Source organism: Manis javanica, chromosome 16 (assembly GCF_040802235.1).
Source record: "Manis javanica isolate MJ-LG chromosome 16, MJ_LKY, whole genome shotgun sequence".
Lineage (NCBI taxonomy): Eukaryota > Metazoa > Chordata > Mammalia > Pholidota > Manidae > Manis > Manis javanica.
The window spans coordinates 60252031-60277184 of record NC_133171.1 but is presented as its reverse complement, the minus strand read 5'-3'; the positions used below and the strand labels follow the sequence as shown (position 1 = coordinate 60277184).

Genomic DNA, 25154 nt, shown 5'->3' with positions numbered 1-25154 from the left:
ATGTTTTTTTGCAGTTCTTTTGTTGCATACACATTTGAGATTGGCATGCTTTCTTAGATAATTGACCCCTCTATCATTATGTCATAGCCTTCTTTATCCCTTGTAACATAATGTTCTGAAGTCTACTTTATCTGATATTAATGTAGCTACTCCACCCTTCTTTTGTTTAGTGTTTACACAATACAGTTTTTTCAATTCTTTTATTTTTAGTCTATCTGTATTATTATATTTAACATGGACATTTTGGAGATAGAATATAGTTTGGTCATGTTTTTCTCTTTTAAACAAATATAACAATCTCTGTCTTTTAATGCATGTGTTTAGTTTATTGACATTTAATGTCATTATTGATATTATTGAACTTCGGTCCACCATTTTGTTGTTTTTATTTTGATTCCTTTGCTTTATTACTCTTGTATTCCACTTTTCCTGCCTGTTGGGGACCGCCTTTGTCTTCTCACATGTTTGTAGGCAGAATGGGAAAGCACCTTCCCCCATGTCTGAACGCAGCACGGGAAAGCACAAGCTTGAGAACAACTGGTGCAGTCCTTGGAAGTTACCTGTCCACAAAAACATATCTTGTCCTCGAAGACGAGCCAAGACTCCTCACTCTGAAAATAGGGAGACCTTCAAGATGTGTGGAAACACCGCCCCTGCTTCTGGCTATACCCTTCCCCCACTTGCCAATGTGGCAGGAATGGAGAACAAAGAACATTCTGTTTACGCATTTCATGAGCAACTAACTGGAACCCTGCTGAGCCTACCTTTGCCCGGCTACCGCTGATGTCAATACTGTGCTTGATTGTGTATTGGATAATGCTATGTCCTGGAATCATGTAACCCCACTGCATTATATAAACCCTGGACCTTCAATAAAGTTTTGCTGGCGACGCATGGGAGTGTCAGCCCTCCCAGCTCTTTCTGTCTTTCTTTATTTTCTTCACCCCACTTCTGCACTTCAGGACCTGCTCGACTAGGTATGGCTGGACCACATCACCTGCCTTCTCTTGGTTTATTCTAATATATTTTAATATCCCAAGTTAACTTACTTATTGGCTTTTGACTCTACCTCCTTGTATTTTTTGTAGTGTGCTCTTTGAGTTATAATATACACATCCAACTTTTCATTGTACTTAGTTAAAAGTTTACAACTTAAGTAAAAGGTAGAAGTCTTGCAACCATAGAAGTAGGTAACTTTCCCTATAGTTGTCTCATGTATTAATCTACATACATAACCCCTCTCTAGCAATGTTATAATTTTTGCTTCTAATTAATAGTTCTAAATATTTTAAAGAACTTGAAGGTGTCATTAGGCTATTGTGTTTATTCAAATGTTTATCACTTCTGCTGTTTCTCCTTCATTCCTGAAGTTCCAAATTTCTTTTGGGAATTTCACATCAACCTGAAGAACTCCCATTAGCAGCTATTTTATAATAGGCTTGCTCGTGACAAATTTTCTCAGTTTCCCTTCTTATGAAAATATTTATATTTTGATTTCATTCCCGAAGGATAGTTTCACTGGTGTAGAATTCTGGATTGACAGTTGCTTTGTACCCCCAACAATACAGATGTTTTCCCACTGTCTTCTGTCCTCTCTGGTTTCTAATGAAAAATCTGCCAATATTTGAATTGCTTTCCCCTGTGTTGTGATATGTCATTTTCTTATGTTTACTTTCAAGATTTTTTTCTTCATCTTTGGTCTATAGCAGTTGGATGAATGTGGATCTGAATGGTTTTCCTTAAAGTTATCCTGTTTGGCATTTGTTGAGCTTCTTAAACCTACTTGAGAAGTTTTTAGTCGTTCTTTATTTAAGACATTTTTTCCTTCACCAATTTCTTTCTCTATTGGAACACTAATGATATGAAGGTAGGCTTTTTAATTTGTTCCACAGATCACTGAATTTTTGCTTATTTAAAAACAATCGTTTTTTTCTTCTTTATTAAGATTGGATAATTTTTATTACATTATCTTCAAGTTCACTGACTTTTTTCTGTAATCTCCATTCTGCTGTTGAAGTCAGGCAGTGAAAATTTTATTTCAGATATTGTATTATTTAATTCATGTGGTCATGAAAGAGAATGAGGTGTCTAAAGTCACTCCTAGGTTTTGTCTTGGGTAATAAGGTGGTTGTTTGTTTGCACTTGATACTGAAGAATAGGAAGAATAACAGAAATAATGCACTGGACATGTGAATTTAAGCTACAAGTAGTATATTCAGATGGTGATTCAGCAGGCCTTTATGGCATCCTAGAGTTTGCATTTTTGGGTAGAAGTCAGGATTAGTGAGAAATTTGTTGTGGTTAAACTCAGTGTTTTTCAAAGTGTGGTTGCAATACCTTGTATCATGACATCAATTCTGTGAGATATAAGTAGAACTTAAAAAATGGGCTGTAGTGAAAAGATCAGAATGTATTACATATAATAAGGAATAAATTGTATTTACAAAATTTGTGTTTGTTTGTGTGGTGGTGGGTGCATGTATATTAGACTGGGATGAGAATGCATCTCTTATTGTGAAAATTCAAAAAATGTTTGAAAACCATTAGTTTAAACCATGAAGATGAGATTCCCAAAGTATGAATAAAGATTGAACCTAGTGGTTTCTAGTAATTTAACTTTTGTGTTCTCTTATGAGTTTTAAGGTACAGCCCCAGATTTTTATAATTATTCTTCTTTACTATCAAATTATTTATAGCAAATATTTTTTACTGAGCTAATCTAAGAGCAAAGCAAATTCCTTAGAATTTCTTGGATATTTGCTTTCCCATAATCTTCTAGACTACCTCACTTAAATATATGTATTAGCACTGTTTGAAATGCTTAGAGCAGTGGTAGATACCTGAAACTAACACCCATTTAACTCTGAAGATTTGAATTTGTTCTGACAAATGCTCTGGAAAGAACTCTGGATTTAAAGGGAAAAGAACAGTCTGAACAGAGAAACAGTTTTATAACAGGTTCCATCTTGATGTTGATTAAACTCATAATTTCCTTTTTCCTTCATGCCTTCTTAGTAATTCTTCACTTTGAGAATGGACCCTACAGGGCTTCAGCATTGCTATCATGGCTGCTGCCTCCCCTCTGAGAAATCTGGAGGATGAAGTTCTGTACTCTATTTGTCTTGACTACTTGAGAGAGCCAGTATCCATTGACTGTGGTCATGTCTTCTGTTACCACTGCATTATGAAGGTCTGTGAATCTATGAGACAGCCATTATATTGTTCTCTCTGCAACACAGCCTTTAAGAAAGAGAATATCCACCACGTGCAGCAGATGGCTAGACTGGTGGAAAACATCTGGAAGATGAAAGTAGATGAGGAAAGATAACCCAGAGAGGAAAGACTACTTGAGCAATGAGCAGAAAAGTTGTGTGGGTGACATTTAAAGAAGCTCCATTACTACTGCAACGATGACCAGCAAATACCGTGTCGGGAATCCCGGGAGCACAGACACCATGCTGCTTTTCTCCTGGGGGATGCTGCACAGACTTACCGGGTAAGAATCCTGCCAGCAGGATTTGTTTCTGGAGCCAAAAAAGTTCTACAGTAGCTTCAGGATAAGGTCCAAATATTTTTTTTGGAAACACTTTATTGAGATGAGGTATGACTGATATAAAAAGCTGTACAGGGGTGGAGCCAAGATGGCAGCTTGAGTAGAGCAGCAGAAAACTCCTCCTAAAACCATATATATTTTTGAAAATACAACAAATACAACTATTCTTAAAAGAGAGGCCAGAAGACACAGGACAACAGCCAGACTACATCCACACCTTGCAAAGAGGGTAAGAAATAAGCCACGGCTCTGCGGGACGCGAGCGCCCCTCACCCCAGCTCCCGGCGGTAGGAGAGGACTCAGAGCAGGGAGGGAGAGGGAGCCCAGGACTGCTAAATAGCCAGCCCTAGCCATCCGCACCGGAGCACAGACACACAGTATGTGCATGGGGTGCTGGAAACTAGGGAAACAGGACAGTAAGACCTGTGAGCAGGTCCCTGTAGCTGGCGCCCCTGGGACAAAGAAAAACCAAGTGCTTTTTGAAAGTCTTAAAGGGACAGGGACCCCACAGCTGGATGAAAGCATCCTGGGACACTTAGCCCAGCAGCTGGGAATCCCAGGGAACACCGGGCGCCCTAACCCCCTGGGCAGCAGCCCAGCTTGGAGACCCCTCACAGCAATAAACAGCCTCCCATCTGTCTCACCTCCAACACGGCTCCACCATATTGGAGCACCAGACCAAGGCCGGCCATGCCCATAGCAACCGCAGAGCTTAGCTCCACAGTGGCCAGGCAAGAATCAGAGGCCCCGTCTGCATGCAGCTGCCCAGCACAAGCCGCTAGAGGTCGCTGTTCTTGCAGGAGAGGAAGGCCACAAACCAGCAAGAAGGGATGTTCTCCCAGCTGACACACAGGGCCAGCACTGCACAACTACCTCTATCACCATGAAAAGGCAAAAGAATTGAATACAGACCAAAAATCACAGAGTGAACAACCCCTGAGGAGATAGGCCTAACCACTCTTCCTGAAGAAGAATTCAAAATAAAGCTCATAACCATGCTGATGAAGCTGCAGAGAAATATACAAGAGCTAAGGGATGACGTCCAGAGGGAGATTACAGAATTGAAACAATCTCTGAAAGGATTTATAAGCAGAATGGATAAGATGCAAGAGGCCATTGATGGAATAGAAACCAGAGAACAGGAACACATAGAAGTTGACGTAGAGAGAGATAAAAGGATCTCCATGAATGAAACAATATTAAGAGAACTGAGTGACCAATCCAAAAGGAACAATATCTGCATTATAGGAGTACCAGAAGAAGAAGAGAGAAAAAGGGATAGAAAGTGTCTTTGAAGAAATAATGGTTGAAAACTTTCCCAAACTGGGGGAAGAAATAATTGATCAGACCACAGAAGTACACAGAACTCCCAACAGAAGGGACCCAAGGATGACAACACAAGACACATAATAATTAAAATGGCAAAGATCAGGGACAAGGACAGAGTTTTAATGGCAGCTAGAGAGAGGAAAAGGTCACCTACAAAGGAAAACCCATCAGGCTATCATCAGACTTCTCAAGAGAAACCTTACAGGCCAGAAGAGAATGGCATGATATATTTAATGCAATGAAAGAGAAGGGCCTTGAACCAAGAAGACTGTATCCAGCATGATTATCATTTAAATATGAAGGAGGGATTAAACAATTCCCAGACAAGCAAAAGTTGAGGGAATTTGCCTCCCACAAACCACCTCTACAGGGTATTTTAGAGGGACTGCTCTAGACGGGAGCACTCCTAAGATTAACAAATGTCACCAGAGAAAATAAAATCACAGCAAAGAAAGTAGACCAACCAAATACTAACTAAAGGCAAAAAAAATCAACTACACACAAAAGCACTTAAAGGAAACACAAAAGAGCACAGAATAAAACAACCAACATATAAAGAATGGAGGAGGAGGAATAAGAAGGGAGAGAAATAAAGAATCACCAGACAGTGTTTGTAACAGCTCAATAAGTGAGTTAAGTTAGACAGTAAGATACTAAAGAAGCTAACCTTGAACCTTTGGTAACCACGAATCTAAAGCCTGCAAGGGCAATAAGTAAGTATCTCTCAATAGTCACCCTAAATGTAAATGGACTGAATGCACCAATCAAAAGACACAGAGTAATAGAATGGATGAAAAAGCACGACCCATCTATATGCTGCTTACAAGAAACTCACCTCAAACCCAAAGACATGCACAGACTAAAAGTCAAGGGATGGAAAAACATATTTCATGCAAACAACAGGGAGAAGAAAGCAGGGTTTGCAGTACTAGTATCAGACAAAATAGACTTCAAAACAAAGAAAATAACAAGAGATAAAGAAGGACATTACATAATGATAAAGGGCTCAGCCCAACTAGAGGATATAGCCATTCTAAATATATATGCACCCAACACAGGAGCACCAGCATATGTGAAACAAATACTAACAGAACTAAAGGAGGAAATAGAATGCAATGCATTCATTTAAGGAGCCTTCAACATGCCACTCACTCCAAAGGATAGATCCACCAGACAGAAAATAAGTAAGGACACGGAGGCACTGAACAACACACTAGAACAGATGGACCTAATAGACACCTACAGAACTCTACATCCAAAAGCAGCAGGATACACATTCTTCTCAAGTGCACATGGGACATTCTCCAGAAGAGACCACAAACTAGGACACAAAAAGAGCCTCAGTAAATTCCAAAAGATTGAAATTCTACCAACCAACTTTTCAGAACTCAAAGGCATAAAACTAGAAATAAATTGTACAAAGAAAACAAAAAGGCTCACAAACACCTGGAGGCTTAACAACATGCTCCTAAATAATCAATGGATCAATGAACAAATTAAAATAGAGATCAAGGAATATATGGAAACAAATGAGAACAACACAAAGCCCCAACTTCTGTGGGATGCAGCAAAAGCAGTCTTAAGAGGAAAGTATATAGCAATCCAGGCATAGTTAAAGAAGGAACAACAATCACAAATGAATAGTCTAACATCATAATTATTGAAACTGGAAAAAGAAGAACAAATGAGGCCTATAGTCAGCAGAAGGAGGGACATAATAAAGATCACAGAAGAAAAAAACAAAATTGAGAAGAATAAAACAATAGAAAAAATCAAAGAAACCAAGAGCTGGTTCTTTGAGAAAATAAACAAAATAGATAAGCCTCCAGCCAAACTTAAGAGAAAAAGAGAATCAACACACATCAACAGAATCAGAAATGAGAATGGAAAAATCACGACAGACTCCACAGAAATACAAAGAATTATTAAAGACTACTGTGAAAACCTATATGTTAACAAGCTGGAAAGCCTAGAAGAAATGGACAACTTCCTAGAAAAATACAACCTTCCAAGACTGACCAAGGAAGAAATACAAAAGTTAAACATACCAATTACAAGCAAAGAAATTGAAGCAGTAATCAAAAATCTACCCAAGAACAAAACCCCCAGGCCAGATGGATTTACCTCGGAATTTTATCAGACATACGGAGAAGACATAATACCCTTTCTCCTTAAAGTTTCCCAGAAAATAGAAAAGGAGGGAATACTCCCAAACTCATTCTATGAAGCCAACATCACCCTAATACCAAAACCAGGCAAAGAACTCACCAAAAAAGAAAATTACAGACCAATATCCCTGATGAACATAGATGCAAAAATACTCAATAAAATATTAGCAAGCTGAATTTAAAAATACATCAAAAGGATCATACACCATGATCAAGTGGGATTCATCCCAGGGATGCAAGGATGGTACAACATTCGAAAATCCATCAACATCATCCACCACATCAACAAAAAGAAGGACAAAAACCACATGATCATCTCCATAGATGCTGAAAAAGCATTCGACAAAATTCAACATCCATTCATGATAAAAACTCAGCAAAATGGGTATAGAAGGCAAGTACCTCAACATAATAAAGGCCATATATGATAAACCCACAGCTAACATCATACTGAACAGTGAGAGGCTGAAAGCTTTTCCTCTGAGATGGGCAACAATACAGGGATGCCCACTCTTCCCACTGTTATTTAGCATAGTACTGGAGGTCCTAGCCATAGCAATTAGACAACACAAAGAAATACAAGGAATCCAGATCAGATTGGCAAAGAAGAAGTTAAACTGTCACTATTTGCAGATGACATGATATTTTACATAAAAAGCCCTAAAGACTTCACTTCAAAACTAGTAGAACTGATATCAGAATACAGCAAAGTTGCAGGATTCAAAATTAACACACAGATATCTGTGGCTTTCCTATACACTAACAATGAACCAATAGAAAGAGAAATCAGGAAAACAATTCCATTCACAATTGCATCAAAAAGAATAAAATACCTAGGAATAAACCTAACCAAAGAAGTGAAAGACCTATACCCTGAAAACTACAAGACACTCTTAAGAGAAATTAAAGGGGACACTAACAAATGGAAACTCATCCCATGCTCTTGGCTAGGAAGAACTAATATCATCAAAATGGCCATCCTGTCCAGAGCAATATACAGATTTGATGCAATCCCTATCAAATTACCAACAACATTCTTCAACGAACTGGAACAAATAGTTCAAAAATTCATATGGAAACACCAAAGACCCCGAATATCCAAAGCAATCCTGAGAAAGGAGAATAAAGTGGGGAGGATCTCACTCGCCATAGTAATCAAGACAATTTGATACTGTCACAAGAATGGAGCCACAGACCAGTGGAACAGATTAGAGACTCCAGACATTAACCCAAACATATATGGTCAATTAATATTTGATAAAGGAGCCATGGACATACAATCGCGAAATGACAGTCTCTTCAACAGATGGTGCTGGCAAAACTGGACAGCTACATGTAAGAGAATGAAACTGGATCATTTTCTAACCCCATACACAAAAGTAAATTCAAAATGGATCAAAGACCTGAATGTAAGTCATGAAACCATAAAACTCTTAGAAAAAAACATAGGCAAAAATCTCTTGCACATAAACATGAGCGACTTCTTCATGAACATGTCTCCCTGGGCAAGGAAAACAAAAGCAAAAATGAACAAGTGGGACTATATCAAGCTGAAAAGCTTCTGTACAGCAAAGGACACCATCAATAGAACAAAAATGTACCCTACAGTATGGGAGAATATATTCGTAAATGACAGATCTGATAAAGGCTTGACATCCAAAATATATAAAGAGCTCACACACCTCAACAAACAAAAAGCAAATCATCCAATTAAAAAATGGGTAGAGGAACTGAATAGACACTTGTCCAACGAAGAAATTCAAATGGCCAACAGACACATGAAAAGTTGCTCCACATCACTAGTTATCAGAGAAATGCAAATTAAAACCACAATGAGATATCACTTCACACCAGTAAGGATGGCTACCATCCAAAAGACAAACAACAAATGTTGGCAAGGTTGTGGAGAAACGGGAACCTTCCTACACTGCTGGCAGGAATGTAAATTAGTTCATTGTGGAAAGCAGTATGGAGGCTTCTCAAAATGCTCAAAATAGACTTACCATTTGACCCAGGAATTCCACTTTTAGGAATTTACCCTAAGAATGCAGCACTCCAGTTTGAAAAAGACAGATGCACCCCTATGTTTATCGCAGCACTATTTACAATAGCCAAGAAATGGACGCAACCTAAGTGTCCATCTGTAGATGAATGGGTAAAGAAGATGTGGTACATATACACAATGGAATATTACTCAGCCATAAGAAGAAAACAAATCCTACAATTTGCAACAACATGAATGGAGCTAGAGGGTATTATGCTCAGTGAAATAAGTCAAGTGGAGAAAGACAAATACCAAATGGTTTCACTCATCTGTGGAGTATAAGAACAAAGGAAAAACTGAAGGAACAAAACAGCAGCAGAATCACAGAACCCAAGAAGGGACTAACAGTTACCAAAGGGAAAGGGACTAGGGAGAATGGGAGGGTAGGGAGGGATAAGGGTGGGCAAGAAGAAAGGAGGTATTATGATGAGCATGTATAATGTGGGGGGTGGGAGAAAGGGGAGGGCTGTGCAACACAGAGAAGACAAGTAGTGATTCTACATCTTACTACACTGATAGACAGTGACTGTAATGGGGTGTGGGGGGGACTTGGTGAAGGGGGGACCCCAGTATGTTCTTCATGCAATTGTAGATTAATGGTAACAAAATAAGAAAAACAAAAAATAAAAACAAACAAACAAATAAATAAACAATCTGCAAGTTTGCAGCCTTCTTACCTCTGTGTGTTCCCAACCCCCAGCATTCCTGCAGCCCCAGTGGGGAGGGAGCAGGGGACAGCACTCAGAGTGCTGGGTAGCTGGACATTTAAATAGGAAATCTTAAAGTGAGAGAGCTGCAGTATCCAAAATGTGGATACACCATCAAAATCCCTCATGACCACCAAACTATGCACCCGGTGAGGCACCCTTCAGAGAAATAGCTGAAAAGGCAGAAAGAACCTAGAAAGAAAGAGTGATCTGGTGAAACCTGTGAGCCTGGGTGATAAATTCTCCAATCAGCACAAAGCTCAGAGCAGAAATTTAAAAATCTTACTGAATTAAGGTATCAAAGGTCAGACTTTGTGGCTGGCAGTACATTTGGAAATTTAGGGGAAATTTCCCCTAAATTAACAAGGAAACCACAGAAAAGGTGAGTGCCAATGAGTAGAATCTGCCCAAATCCTTGGCTGAGCACTGCATCGCACACACAGAGGGTAGACCACTCAGGATTAAAATGCACCAACTGGAGATGGAAACTGTGGAGCAGAGACAACAGCTGTTCACACTGCAGAGGTTCACACTGTAGTGTGGTCCACACAAGTCAACCACTTCTAGGGAAAAAACAATCCTCAAAAAAATAGATTCCAGATTTGCTAAAACATAATTATCTCCAATTTCCCCTTTTAAATTAAATATTGCTAGCATGCAAAGAAACAGAAATGTATGACTCTAAAAAGAAAGTCCATAGAAATGGGTTCCCAGTATGCCTGCATGTTGGATTTAGCACCAAAGATGTCCAAACAGCTGTAAGAAATATATTCAAAGAATTGACTGAATATTTTTTGAAGGAATTAAAGGACATCTTGGTATTAAAGTGTGACAGAAAGAAAATCTGAACAATGTTTAATAAAGAGGACCAAGAGAAATTCTAGAACTGAAATTTAAAAAAAAATTTTTTTTGTATCATAAATATATAAATACATGAGCAACATTGTGGTTACTAGATTCCCCCCATTATCAAGTCCCCATAGAACGAAATTTTAAAAAATGAAATAAAAGTTCAATCGGTGAGCTCAATAGAATGTCTGGGAAGGCAGAATAAAGAATCAGTGAAATGTAAACCCATGAAAATTACCCAATCCAAAAAAACACAGAGAAAAAAAATTTGAAGAAAAACATGAAATCTCAGAAATCCACGGGAGAATGTACAAAAGGCAAATAGACAAAGTTCAAAAATGGGAAAAAGGAAAAGATTTTGAATTTTTGAAATTTGAAATGTTTGAAATTCCCCATGTTTGTTGAAAAACGTTAGCATTTAGATCCAAAAACTCAACAGACACCAAAGAAAAAACTACAAAGAAAACCACACCTAGGCTCAAACTTCATCCAACTGACGAAAAACAAGGTAAGAAAAAATCTTGAAACCACCAGGAGATTATGACACCTAACATACAGGGCATAGTGGTGTTAAAATGTTCACAAATTCTTTTTTTTCTTTATGATGTCTGATTTTATTTATTTGTTACTCAAAAAATCTCATTTTTACTGGGTACAGACTTAGATATAGGAGCTCTCAGAGAGGACAGACTCTGTCTTTTGGTAATTTGTTCCTGGCGTTTTTCTTTGGCCTTGTTTGTTGTCTTGGCCAAAAGTTCAGCATGTTCTGGAGGCTTTTCCTTTTTTTCTTAGCGTGCTCTTTCTTCAGAGCAGTACGCTGACGTTTGTATTTCAGGACACGTGGAGGAACGAGATGCTGAATCTTGGGCACACTGGTCCTAGGATTCTTACCTTTGTTTAGGGGCTTTCTCACAGCATACTGGTTGGGCATCATCTTTTTTAGAGGGAGATCAAAATTTTTGCATATTCTGCTAGTTCTTTTGGGTCCCAGGAGAGAAGGCACAGTAGTGTCAGTGGGTCCAGTAATGACCTTCCCCCCCATTTTTTTTAATGAGCAAGTTGACAACACTAAAATTGGCATCCACAGTGCAACCCCCAACAGATTTGCTCTTTCTTTTTCCAGTCCTCTTGGGCTGTAACAGGAATGCCCCTTCCTTAGTAGAAGGTGGACACAACCATGGGTCAAGGCACCCTGCTTCAAGGGGAAACCTTGTTTGTCATCCCCACCACTGATTCAGACCACAAAACCCTTCCACTCTTCACCTAGAGCATCAGCAGCAACTCTTGTGGCCATATGCTTCTCCTGAAAGGTGGGAAGTTTGCTTTTATTGTCCACTCCAGTGAGTTTCTGGCAGCCAGTGGCTGGGGAATAGATGTTCAGCTTCATCCTCAAGCAGCAGATGACCTGTGAGGCACCACGAAAAAGAGCCACAAATTCCTTAATAACCCTCCCTTCAAGTGGTGGAACTTACTCCCTCCTTCTGAGCGTGGACTAAACTCAGTGACTCACTTTTTTTTTTATTAAAGTATCTTTGACATACAATCTCATTTTGGTTTCAAATGTACAACAGTTACACTATCAAATCCTCACCCCCTCTAGTGAGGTTACTATCTTTCAACGTAGAAAGATGTTACAAAATCATTCACTATATTCTCCGTGCTGTACTACAATCCCTGTGACCTGTGACCAACTTATATTGTGATTGCAAATTACTGCACCCCTGTATCCCCCTCAACCCCCACTCATACCAACTCCTCCCCCTTGGTAACCATTAGTCTCTTCTCAGTGTCTTTAGTCTACTGCTGATTTGTCCCTTCTGTTTTCCTTTGTTTTTATATTCCACAAACAAGTGAAATCATATGGTATTTTGTCTTTCTCTGCTGGGCTCATTTTACTGAGCATAATACCCTCTAGCTCCATCTATGTTGTTGCAAATGGCAGTCTTTTTATGACTGAATGATATTCCATTGTATATGTCCCACCTCTTTATCCATTCATCTATTGATGGACACTTAGGTTGCTTCCATATCTTGGCTATTGCAAATAGTGTGACAATAAACATAGGGGAGCATATATCTTTTCAAATTAGGAATCTTGTTTTCTTCAGGTAAATCCCTAGAAGTGCAGTTACTGAGTCACATGGTATTTCTATATTTAGTTTTTTGAGGAACCCCCATACTGCCTTCCACAGCAGTTGCACCAATTTACATTCCCACCAACAGCGTAGGAGGGTTCATGTTTCCCCGTGTCCCCACCAACATTTGTTATCTCTTGTCTTTTGGATAGTGGTCATTCTAACTGGTGTGAAGTTATATCTAACTGTGGTTTTAACTTGCATTTCCCTGATGATTAGTGATGTGGAGCATCTTTTCAGGTGGCTGTTGGTCATTTGTATATCGTCTTTGGGGAAGTGCCTGTTCAGATCCTCTGCTCATTTTTTAATTGGTTTATTTGTTTTCTGGGTGTAGGGGTATATGAGTTTTTATATATTTTGGATGTTAACCCCTAATCAGATGAGTCATTTACAGATATATTCTCCCATACTGTAGGATGTCTTTTTGTTCTGCTGATGGTGTCCTTTGCTGTACAGAAGATATTTAATTTGATGTAGTCCCACTTGTTCGTTTTTTATTTTGTTTCCCTTGCCCAAGGAGATGTGTTCAGGAAAAACATTGCTCATGTTTATATTCAAGAGATTTTTGCCTATGTTTTCTTCTAAGAGTTTTATGGTTTTATGACTTACATTCTGATCTTTTATCCATTTCGAGTTTACTTTTGTGTATGGAATTACAAAATAATTCAGTTTCATTCTCTTATATGCATGCTCAGTTTTCCCAACACCAGTTGTTGAAGAGGCTGTCTTGTCCCCATTGTATATTCATGACTCCTTTATCATATATTAATTGACCATGTATGCATGGGTTTATATCTGGACTCTCTATGCTGTTCCATTGATCAATGGGTCTATTCTTGAGTGATTCACTTCTAATAGGAAGAATAATGTGGAAGTGATGGTATGTGACCTCAGTTTGGTCTTAAAGGAGCTATGGTTTTCTGTGCTCTCTTCCTCTCTCTCTTTCAGATCATTTGTTTTGAGAAGACATGGCCTGTTATAAAAATACTCAGTGAAGCTCACACTGTGTGGAGCTAAGGCTTCACACTAACAGCCAACAAGGAATGGAAGCTTCCTAACAACAGACACATGCTTGAGCTTGACACAGTTCCTCCAGCCCTAGTCAAGCCTTTGCATTGTTGTAATGAGCTGATATCTTGCTTGAAACTTAATGAGAAACCTTTAGCCAGAGCCATCCTGTTACCCTGCTCCTACAGTTATGATCCTCAGAAATTTAGGATTATGAATTTTCATTGTTTTAAGCTACTAAACTGTATTATCATTTGTTACACAGGACATTCTTTTTTGCAGGAACTGCAGGGCTCACTCCCTCACCTCCTTCAGGACTTAGCTCAAATATCTTCTCCCAGGAAAGCCTACCCTCAGGATGATATTTGAAACTATAACCAGCTCCCTCATTGTCCCACCTTGTTCTTTTTCTCTAAATCACTCTTTACTTTCTGACACCTGATCCTTTACTATACTGCTTTGTTGTTGGGTCTCCCATCAGCATGAGTTGCATAGGGCAGGGGTGTGCCTGAGTTGGTCTGAAATTTCCAAAAGTGCCTTGAATAATGCCTGGCACATAGTAGATGCCCCCAAAATATTTGTGAAGGAGTGAATAAGTCTAGGGACCAGATCTCCTTAATGCTGAGACTGGGGCAGGAAAGGCAGGTAGTTCCCTGGTAAGTGAGCAGGGGAGGGTTGTGTTGGGAGGGGGAGGAGCTGCTCACGACTTATCCCAGCCCATACGCCACGCAGACAGAGCCAGAGCCGCTCAGAGCCCTTCAGCACTTCCCAGGCAGCCACTAGCACCTGGCCAAGGACTAGCCAGACCATGAGCTGCTTCCGAGGACTCTCGCCCTCCGAAGGGGTGCCATGGCCAGGACATGAGGCTCTCACTGTGCAGTCCTCCAGGATCTATTCTTATGTACAGATTCCATTGACTCTGCCCAGCCTGAAGGCTTGGCTCAGCTGCAATCTATAGGGCCCTGGTGGGTCGTCCCCTGATCCACCAACCCAACCTTCCAGGTCATTCCACAATACTAGAAGTCAGATTTGGGTTCAAGAATTTAGAACATATAATTCCAGGGTTTGAAGATGGCAGGAAGGGAGGCCTGAGGGATCCAGGCAGCAGGTGGCATCTACTTAGATCCATGAAGGGGAAGAAGAGGCAGGACTCTGGGGTCTTGGGCTCTCAGAGCTGGGAAGATGGGAGGAAACAAGCTCAAAGCTCCTAAGGTTGGGGGGTCTGACACCTGGAAAGGCAGGTTCCCTTGGGGGTCCTTAGGTATGGTGTTTAGTTGCCTGGGTTCTGGAGGCTTGGGAAGGAGGGGGAGGATCCCACTTGGGTTCTGGGGGGATATGAGGCAGGAGCCTGGGCCCAACTCACCACTGCTCTCCTTGTGGCCACTGTAGCCTTGAGCCTCCGGGTCTGAGCTGCCCTCTGCACTTCAGGAACAGTCTCCATGGTCCCTAGGGGCTGGGCAGCTCCTAGTCTGAGGTTCGCAGCTGCTCTTTATGGCAGAGTGGTTCCTACCCATCTTAGCAAGTGGAGAGGGTGTCCAGTTAGCAGAGAGCTGTGAGCCGGGGATGGACTCAGACATGGCTTTGAAGTCATAGTGCTCAGAGTGGGAATCTAGAAACCCAGGATCAGGGCCCAGGCTGCCCCCTCCAGTGGTCAGGCCCTCCCTCCTCCGTGCTCCGTGGTGCTCTTGGCCACCCCAGCCCAAGACGGAGGGATCCTTGCTCTGCGAGAGGTGAATCTCCTCAATCACCTCTCTTTTCTCCTTTTCCCTTTCCTCCACCTATGTTTGAGTTATACCATATGTGTAAGTATAGAAATATGCATAAACTTTGGTTTACCACCAGTTACAGAGCAGACCATTTGCAGTCAGCATCAGGTGACCACAGAGACCTCTCGCAGAGCCCAAAACCCTGTGCCTCTCCCCACACAGAACCCACCCCCGACACAGGTGTCCACTGAGCTGACCCCTCCCCTGCCCCCTCCTCTCTACTTCTTCCCCCTGCACTCCTGTGGGCCTACATGCCCCTAGAGTCACCATCTTCTTCCTCTCCTCTCTTCTCCAGGAGCTTCCCCATCCTCCTAGGCCGTGACCCTGGGGCTCTCCTCCCCTTCTTCCATCCCTTCCTGTGGCTGGAGGGTCCAGAGTTGATTCCCTGGAGGAGGGGTCTTCATGCCCGGAAGCTGCAGCAGGAACAAGCCTCAAGGTCCCTCCCCAGGAGACTAAGGGCACCCAGAATTTTGTGGGGTCACCCCAGATCTGGGAACCGGATGTGGTCGCCTGTTTGCTCCTCTTTGAGGCCAAAGTGCATGGTCATTCAACGAGGATGAGAAGTCTATGGCAGTAGGTATTTTGGGAAACAGTCCAGACTCCTAACCTGACTCTGATGGAGGGCTCCCCCTTGTGTGCACAGCCCTGTCCTGCTACTGGCAGCTCAAGGAGACCCTGGGGAGGTCCCTTGGGAGGGAGCAAGGGCGCTCAAGTCCCCTGTCCTTAGCCCTGCGGCCACAAGGGGGCGCCGGCGCTCTCTGAGTCCGCACAGCCCGGGGCGAGGAGCGCGCTGTGCTGTCAGGCAGAGGAGGGTGACCTGGAGGCCGGGCAACGTGGGGATGAAGATGCTCCTGCGCAGCCCTGGGCTCAGGCGCGAGGGCGGGGCAGCGACTGGAGGGGCAGGGGCGCCCTGGTCTGAGGTTCCCATCTTTCCTCCATACAGCCCTCTCTCCAGCCCCCTGATGACAATACCCTGGAAGACGGAAAGTAGATACTGTATTGTCCACTCCCTGTTCCTTTCTGAGGACTATTTATCTTTTAAATAAACTTTGAAGCTTTTAGAATAATTTGAGATTTATGGAGAAGTTGCAGTTACTACAGATATCCGGTATATCCCACAGTCAGTATTCCTGTTGTTAACATGTATATCCCCATCACACATTTGTCATAGCTAATGAAGCAATAGTGATATGTTACTAACTCCACATTTTATTTGGATTTCAGTAGTTTTCTTTCTTTTTTTTTTTTTTTCTGTTCCAGGATTCCTTCCAAGGCACCACATTAGGTTGAGTCCCAGTCAGTCTCCTTCAGGCTCCTCGGCTGTGACAGTGTCTCAGGCGTTCCTTGTTTCTGATGACCTTGACATTTTGAGGTGAGGCTCAGGTGTATGGTAGACTGTCTCTCAGTTTGCGTTTGGTTGACTGGGGCAGTGGGTTTGGGAGAAGAAACCTCAGAGATGAAGTGCCATCTCAACCCCATATATCAAAGGCATATGATATCCACTGGATCATCATGGGTAATGTTAACCTTCAGCACCTGGCAGAGGTCAGGTAACCAGGGCCCCTGCTGGGAAGTTCCCTTTTTACTCTCTCCCTTTCCGTTCTTCCATAGCATAGTCTTTGGAAGGAAGTCACGATCACACTCACACTTAAGGGGTGTTCTGCTATAAACATCTTCATGTAAGTTTTTGTGCAAACGTAAGTTTTCAAATAGTCTATGTAAATATCTAGAGGAGCCATCAGTGGTGAGTCTGTGTTTAGTTTTATAACAAACCTCCATCTTCCACAGAGGCTGTGCTGTTCCGTGTTCCTGCCAGCAGTGGGTGAAGGCTTCTGCTGCTCCACATCGTGGTCAGCACTCAGCTTCCCAGTTTGGGGATTTCCACAATGGCATCCCAGTGGTTTCCTAATGACACAGGATATGGGGCACCTTTTCATGTGCTTCTTTGTCATTCACGTTTTTGGTGAAGTGTCTGTCAAACTTGTGCTCATTTTCTGATTGAATTATTTGTTTTCTTGTTGAGTTTCCAGCATTCTATGTGTATTCTAAACCAAGTCCTTTGTCAGATAAGTGATTTGCAATTACTTTCTCCCAGTCTGTGGCCTGAGTTCTTTTACTGACACAACGCTATACACTAATACATAGATATAAGCATAGTTATATTTTTCTGGGCAGAGAAATGGTAAATTGCAAATGGGATGGTTTCTGGGTGGAAGATTTAGGTGATTGGGGCGTGGTGGGGGACATTGTGACATTTATTTTTGTATAATCTTGAATAGTGTTAAAATTCACTGGTGAGAGCATGAATAAATGTCAAAAATAAATTACCTTAAAATCCCCTTGTGGGTAAAATTGCAATTTTTCCAGAATCTCTTCCCTGGCCTTAGTGTACCTCCATATCAACTGGTGTTTCCAAGGGGTAGAGAGAATTAGTCTATCTCTGTATCAATAGGTAATTACACAGGGGAGCAAGGGCATCCAGAACTGAGAGGTTGGGTGGGGCCCCTTTTTTTCTACAACCAGGTCGTGACATGGGTGAGAAGTGGACGACTGCTTGTAAGGAATAAATGGGTTTCTCCCACTTTATTTCTCCCTTTGACTGATTTTGTTTCAAAGGTATTTTGCCCCAGGATGTTTCCCCCCCGGAGTTACACCCTTACTCTTGCGAAACCCTTAACAGGCCATGTTCAGCTCCTGTGTTAAGCCTCACATTCTGATGCTCTGCTCCAGGGACCATCAACTTTTCACCCAAATATTTTGCCATTGAATTTCCATTTCTGGAAAAGGTGGATTGTATGGACAAATCCTCCCACTAAAATAGCTAAAAAAGTCTGTGTAAAACACGAATATCATCTCCGTTAAGTATCAAAGAATCGACGACACACTAATAAAAGACCACACTCCACAAGAAAGGAAGCTCCTGCTTGGCCTCCACAGCTCCCAGCATCCTGAGAGACGGAGAAAAGGCCTGGAAGGGCATTGCCCAGAGCCAGACATGCAGGCCCAGCCCTTCCAGCCCCAGGCCTTTCACTTTTCTACCTATCTGCTTTCCCTTTTAAATTTAAACAAACCTGCTTAATTCTCATTATGATGTATAGGTATAATGTACACCATATTTGATGTAATGAATATTCATCATAGAAAAAGTGTAAAATGTTAAAAGTGATAAAAGACAAAGGAAAAAGTACAGAAATCCTCACAATGGAGATACTTGTGGCATTTCTTCAAGTCTCTCACACATCTTTTGGCTGCTGTCACAGGGCAGGGGAGACCCTCTTTCTAAGCTGATGAGCACAGAGCCAGGCCCAGCCCTGCTCTCCAGATGCCATTTCTTGAGTCCACTCACCCTCTGCTCCTGAGAGGCCTCTCTTCTATCCTACTCCTTTCTCAGTCCCCTCCACGCCCTTCCACTCCCCACTCTGAGGTGACAGACAGGCTTGTTTCTATTTTCAGGCAGAAAAGAAGGACTCAGGTGAGAGCTGCCCCCCACCATATGCTTCTGTCTCCTCACCTTCCCACCAGTGACGGGGACATCCCACTCCTGCCTAAAGCGTCCTCAGCTTGAGCCCAGGGTTGGCCCTCCGTCCCCTGCATCATCCATTCCCCCTCACTACTGTCTCACTCTTCTTTCTACAAAAGGACTGGGATTCCTCCTGTTCAAAAATTAAAACTAAACTACATAAACCAAAACACAATCCTCCCAGAAAAAACCATCACTCAATCGCACGTGCCCTTCCAACTATGGCCCTGTCTCCATGGCACTGCTGCTAGGACAAGCCTGGTCTGTGTTCTCACCTGCTGAATTGTCTTTTTATTTTTACTGAATGGATATATGCACATAATTTTAAAAGTCCAGTATTTCTACAATGCTAGTAATGAAGATAGACATCCATCCACCCCATTCCCTGAATCTCAGGAAAAAACTGTTTTAGCTCTTCTCGCTGATTCTCTGGTACTTCCCTGCCTCCAACAGGCATGCTTACCACACTCCTTCTTTGTTTTTCATTTTTGTGCATCATCTTTACTGAACTGGCTCTTCTTTCACACACCCCATTCCTCCCAACATAGGTGTTTCATATTTCAATTAGCTCAATGTGCAAAGTTTACACTATTATGACCATGTAAATGCAGATCACAATGGAGCACTTAGTAGACTGTGATCATTTTCCTTTCTTGAATCAACTTTTTATTTTACCTGTAGTTAACAAAAGTCTGGTTCCTTCATTTGCTTTGTTTCTGTTGTATTTATTACTAAATCATCCCCAAACTTCCCCAGGGTAAACCTGAGAGAATACATTTGAGCACATCAGCTATATCACCACCATCACCTCTGCTGACACGGGGTCCACAGCCCTCAGTGCTGCCCACATGGACTGGATGCTGCACACCTGGGGCAGGGCTGACATCTGGATCTCCTGCACCTCATCCTGGGTGGCCCTGGGCCTCTCCTCTTCTGGCTCCACTGTTTCCTGGATCCCGTGTATTTTCCTGTTTGGGTTTCTCATTCCTTCATCATTTTTTCCCCACTTTGCCTACTAGTACCCTGAAGAAGGAATATGGAGAGTAAAGCTCTGCATCTCTAAATATCTGAAGTGTCTTTAGGCCACCCTCCCCCTTGTTCACAATGACATCATAGAGAATCTGTGTTGGAAATACTCTTCCTCTGGCTTTGGAGGCATTGCTTCAATGTCTCCCAGCCTCCAGGCCTGTGTTTGTTGCCTGTTGCAGTTTTCAAGGTCTCTTCCTTTCCACCCTCTTTCTGAAATTCCACTGTGATGTGTTGGTGTGGGTCAGATGTCATCTACTAAAGTAAGAATTTTATAATGATTTTCAAACTTTGGTATTTAAATTTTGAGAAATTGTCTTGAAATATTTTTTATCCTTTCCTACTTTCCACTTTTTGGGAAACTTATATTATGAACTTGCTGGAATTCTGTGATTAATAGAGCAACAGGTCTTCTGCTTGCCATCACTTTTCCATTTGCACTACTTAGCGGGAGTACAGCTTTAATCTTAAAAGTCATCCACTGAATTATTCATTTCTGTGAACGTATTTTTAATTCCAAGAGCTCCCACTTGTTCTATGATTATATATAGTTGTATATGATTCTGCTTTTGTTTCCTGTGCCATATATCTTTACATCCTGTAGCTGTTGTTGATACAGTGGTCAGGCCCTGTTGGCTGTCCTGCTATCTGCTTTCATGCTCATGAGCTCAGCTCAGTGGTGATTCATGTTCATCTTCGGCATTTCTGCTCAGTGCCTGTCTCCCTCGGGACAGTGCTGGTGTCACATGGCCAGGGTCTTACTCTTGCTCATTGCTTTACCTCCAGAGTCTGGCTGATCCGGATCCACTGGAGGCCTTGAAATATATGCTGCAAGATGGATTTACTGTGGTTTGAGTAGAAAAGTCACATTGCCGCTTGACATCCTCCTGAGCTCTGAGCCTAGTGGTCTCCTGTCACAGAACATTCTGCAACATTGCAATAGTTCATTTGTTTGGAGTACAGATCACACCCACCACCTGAGAGACAAGGAACCAAGGGCAGATGAGTCAACAAGGCCTCTGAGAGGAAACCCCTCAGGATTCAACCCCTGCTCCACCACCTCCTAAGCCTCTGTGAGTCCCTGTCCCTGTCTGTACAAAGGGATCATATGCTGGGTGCCTCAGGGGTTTGCTTGGGTGATTAAATTTGACCCTCTATGCAAATCACATGGTATGAATCCCTGAGAGATATTGATTATAGCATTTAGACAAGTTTAGTTCTTTGCCTTTATAGACCATAACGAAAGGACCATCCTTGAATGTATACTTTTGACACCATGTATGATTATCTTCTTAGGATAAATTCCTTAAATAAAATTTCTGTGTCAAAATTTAAGCACATTAAATTGTTGAAACATTTTACAAAAGTGTCTTCTAGAAATTTCACACCCATTTTCAATCCCTTCAGAGTGTATTTTCCCTACCCTCTGACAGATACTTTCATCCCTTAGTTTCATTTTTGCCAAGCTGTTAGATTTAAATTTTTATTCCCATTTGTTATTTAACATTTTAGTTTTTGTTTATACAGTTTAGTTTCATTACTAATATATTTGTTGACATTTTCATTTATTCTTTTACAAATTATTTTATAATATTCTTTAATTATTATTTGGTTGGGTCATAGTTACTTTAAAATATTGAATGTACAAAAGAAGAAAAGGCAGCCCCCAACATGGGGAACTGGCCTGACACAGCAAGGCCTCAGTGCCATCTGAATCAGGCCTGATGCTCACCACTCAGCCATGTCATTCTTCTGTGGGACATAAGTCATTGCACAGGACATCAACATCAGTGAGGACACTCTGAGACCATGACAACATGAGCTGAAACATGACCACTGCATCATTCTGTCTAAGCACAGACAATAACAGCACAGGTGCACCCACAAAATACCAAACATCTCCCAAACAGCAATGGGTGTTCTTTCCAATTACAATGTTCTCCTTGCTGTAGTCAGCTCTGACTATGGTAAGATTTATCAATACACGCGGCGATCAGAGCACTGCCTCCACTTCCTGACAGCATCCAATCAGGAATGAGCCCCAGTTTCCACGGACCCTCCCAAATCACCCATCCAAAGCCCAAATCCTATATATGTTCCAATACCTTCATGCTAATACACCCCATGGGCCCCAGTGGTGTGTGTTCTCCCTCACTGCACCGAGTAAAACACACAACTTGTCTGCCCACAGGTGCTTTTGGTAGTCTTTGGGTGAAGAGCACTGAAGCATGTTACCTCTTTTGTCAAAATTGTTTACATGTCCTTTAGTTTATAGGCATGAGTTTGTGTCTACATGAATGAGTGGAGACATATAGAAATTTTATGTTTTTCATCTTTGGGTCATGCTTAGAGAATTCTTCACTCCATAATTGCAAAAATGTCATGTATATTTTCATAGGCAGAGACGGTGAGGAGAGAGGGGTCCAAGGGTGAAGGGAAACAGAACTGTTTGAATTGGGGGGAAGTCTGGAGAAGAGTAACAGGTATAGAATTCTAAGGTTTACATCTGCTCTATAACATCACAAGTGTATCTACATGGCCTACAATATGTTGGATATATATTGTGTTCAATAAATACCCTCTCTTGATCTGGTTGAAGGCTTATGCACCTGCTTATGTTCACCAGATAAATGAAAACAACACAAGAGTCCCAATGTAATACACACAGGATTAGCTCCATGGTGGGCATTTTTGAACATTTACCACCTTGATTTGTCATGTTTTGTTAGTAGTGTACACTGTAGTTGTTAAAAGGTATCTAATTAAACTTTCATAGGCATGTATTTTAAGATATATCTAGATATATATAAAGATAAATCCATGGCTTCTATATGAAGATAATTTTAATATCTATCAACCATGAGTTACACAGTATCTTTTTGGAGGGAAGATACTGAACACTCAGAACATTCTGGATATGCACTGTCCAGTATGGTAGTTACTAGTCACAAATGGTTACTTAAATTCTAATTAAATGAATACAAATAAAAATTCAACTGCTCAGCACACTAGCCACATTTCAAGTGCCCAATAGGCACAGTGGTTACCCTATGGACAGTGCAGATACAGAACAATTCCTTCACCACAGAACGTTCCATGGGGCAGGACTGCTCTTCATGCTTTGTGGGCCTCACGTCAGATACATCAGGGCCATGTAAAATGAAAGGGCCAATATTGTGTCACTAACAGACTTCTCTCTGGGACATAAATATATATTAAGCTGGTGTAGAACAAAGCCAAAGTAGATTATCAGCGGGTATGGTGCCTCCAGACACAAACTGTTTCCAATTCCAAATGGGAAGCCCTCGTCCCTCCACCTCCCTTCCCAGACTGAGGACACTCTCTGGCATCAAATTTCCAGGGGATGAGTTCTCTTCTGGAGGAGGCTGGGAGGCAAAGCTCTAAGCTAAGTTGGAGAACAGGGAGTCCAGCTCAGGCAAAGGAATTCTGGGTCAGTGAAGAGGAGGCTAAGTTGGTGGCCAGTTGGGAGAGTTCCTGGTTTATCAGGAACAGCAGTTCTCAGCGTGTAGTCTGTGGACCCCTTGAACTCACTGCCACCCTACCACGGGATCCATAAGGTTAAAACTATTCTCATAGTATTACTTAGAGTTTACTTAGCTTTCAATCTATTGGTATTTGCACTGAGGTAAGCTAGCAAGAATGGAGGCTATGGGTTCAAACTGCAATGCCGGTTATTCTTCATCCCCCACTTACTTGCAATAAACACACACTCATACACATTTATACAAATTAGTTTTACTTTAAAACATCTGAGTTGGAGCAGTAAAAATTAATACCTTTTAAAAATTACTATCCTCAAATACACTTTTTAAAAATATATAAGGGTATGAGAGGTACACATACAGAAAGTACTGTCCCAAGGTAAATAATTTGTATGAACTGAACTAGCCTCTTTTTAATGTGTCACAAAATGGCATAGAAGCTATGAATATTTAGACTTGGATATTTGGCAGACACTTTCTTGAAAATGAACATTAGCCTGTCCCTTCAAAAAAATCGGCTGATAGGTGACAACTGATGGTACTTGTTGCCTTGATAAAATGTAAAAATCAGAATTTTTGGAAAACTTCTGTCCCACTAATAAGCTTGACAGCTTCTCAATACTGACCAATTTCTCTGTTGGGATCTGTGGTAGCATGAAACAAATGTGACTTTTTGACAATTTGATTCCGCTGTAATCAACAGGGGCAGAGCTAAATAACTTAATGAAACAATGGATTACTTCACTGTATCATGCACTAGTACAAGATGCAGTCATTACGCAGGTAGGTGTATGGATTTTAATGTAACAAACAGGAAATAGTCAATGATACTGTTCAGGTTTCACTTTGCAAATAACCTTTGAGAAAGCACTGACACCTAGTTTTAATTTAGTATCAAAGATGAATACCTACCCTTATCTGGAAAGATTATCAAAAATACTCTTACATATTTGTGAGGCTGTGTATTTTTTCATATACTTCAACCAAATTAGCATTAAATACCTAAGCAAATATGAATATCCAAGAGTCTTCTAGTGAGATAGACAATAAAGAGTCTTGCAAACTATAAAATGTAAAAAGATATGTTCTTGCTATACTGGCTTTTTTTGAAAGCAGTTTTCATAAAAATATATTATTTCTTTTAACATAAGTTATTAATATTGCAATGAATTACTTTTTTTAAGGTTTCAATTTCTAATATAGTAAACACTGACATTTATAACCCACATAAACAAAATTATCTTTGGGGTCCTACTCATCTGTAAGATTGTATAGATATCCTGAAAGCAAAATATTTGAGAACCCCTGACTTACATAGACCCTGGGCCGTGACTCTGGCAGACAGCGTGACACCACGGTCTCCAAGGAGGAGAGGGGTCTGGGCAAAGCCCCAGGTCCCCCGGAGGGCGTGGCTCTCAGGGCCCCAGGCCCGAGGGCAATGTCCGGGCGGGGAAGCTTAGTGTCGGGAACTCCCCCGGTCCCCGAAGTTTCACTTCTGCCGCTCACAACCTGTGTCGGGTCCTCCCGCCTGGATACTAGTGATGCG

General features: G+C 41.5%; 2 long non-coding RNA genes and 1 pseudogene across 2 annotated transcripts; 1 reads left to right on the top strand and 2 right to left on the bottom strand.

Moving 5' to 3' along the window:
• The first annotated feature begins 451 nt into the window (after positions 1–451).
• Positions 452–16928, top strand: LOC140846664 (uncharacterized). The gene is made up of 4 exons (XR_012126008.1): positions 452–977; positions 3016–3496; positions 15855–16132; positions 16820–16928. It is a non-coding gene; the product is annotated as an uncharacterized lncRNA (long non-coding RNA).
• Positions 11280–12268, bottom strand: LOC108391352 (small ribosomal subunit protein eS6-like; annotated as a pseudogene).
• On the bottom strand, positions 16749–25151 carry LOC118974004 (uncharacterized). The gene is made up of 2 exons (XR_005063591.2): positions 24923–25151; positions 16749–21082 (listed from the first exon to the last, which is right to left on the bottom strand). It is a non-coding gene; the product is annotated as an uncharacterized lncRNA (long non-coding RNA).
• Positions 25152–25154: the final 3 nt, after the last annotated feature.